This window comes from Sapajus apella, unplaced genomic scaffold (assembly GCF_009761245.1).
Source record: "Sapajus apella isolate SASKATOON/1434 unplaced genomic scaffold, GSC_monkey_1.0 scaffold6, whole genome shotgun sequence".
Taxonomy (NCBI): Eukaryota; Metazoa; Chordata; class Mammalia; order Primates; family Cebidae; genus Sapajus; species Sapajus apella.
The window spans coordinates 61,004,276-61,005,175 of record NW_022436946.1 but is presented as its reverse complement, the minus strand read 5'-3'; positions in this window follow the sequence as shown (position 1 = coordinate 61,005,175).

Genomic DNA, 900 nt, shown 5'->3' with positions numbered 1-900 from the left:
ACAATTGCAAATTCTTTTATCTGTTAGGTTGGTGCAAAAGTAATTGCAGGTTTTGCCATTACTTTTAATTACTTTTGTGTCAACTTAATATTAGAGCTTTTATCTGTTCTCCATCAGCGACTGAGTTCTTCTTATACAGGGCCCTAGGCACTCCAGGAAATAAACCATGATTCACTTAGCCTGAGGAATATTGAAAAAAATTACAGGCTTTGGGAGCCTGAGGCAGGTGGATCACGAGGTCAAGAGATCGAGTCTGTCCTGGTCAACATGGTGAAACCCCATCTCTACTAAAAATACAAAAATTAGCTGGGTGTGGTGGCGCATGCCTGTAATCCTGGCTACTCGGGAGGCTGAGGCAGGAGAATTGCTTGAACCCAGGAGGCGGAGGTTGCAATGAGCTGAGATCGCGCCATTGCGCTCCAGCCTGGGTAACAAGAGCGAAACTCCATCTCAAAAAAAGAAAAAAAAAAAAAAGAAAAAGAAAAAAGAAAAGAAAAGAAATTACAGGATAGTCTCTGGCAGCCACAATAAGATTTTATGAAGTCCTATTTTAAAATTTGCATACTTAAGTATGTGCCCTCAAGTACCTGCACCCTTCTTCAAAAACTATTTACCCTTACTTTACAGAAAATTCAAATGTGCTTGAGGATCTTATTTTCCAGCCCAAACCAACTGGAAGAATCTACTAGGGAAGAGCAGAGAAAAGTAAAGATGCTATACGCTGGCTACAACAAGCAATACAATCACTGGATAGCAATAAAACAGACTGTCAAAAATAACTGAAGAATTCAAAAAGCACAACATTGAGATACCTACCCGTCAAGACAATTAGCCCTACCACAGCTCAGTTACACCTGAGGCTCCCTTGTAGTATTATAACATTTTATATACATATATAAT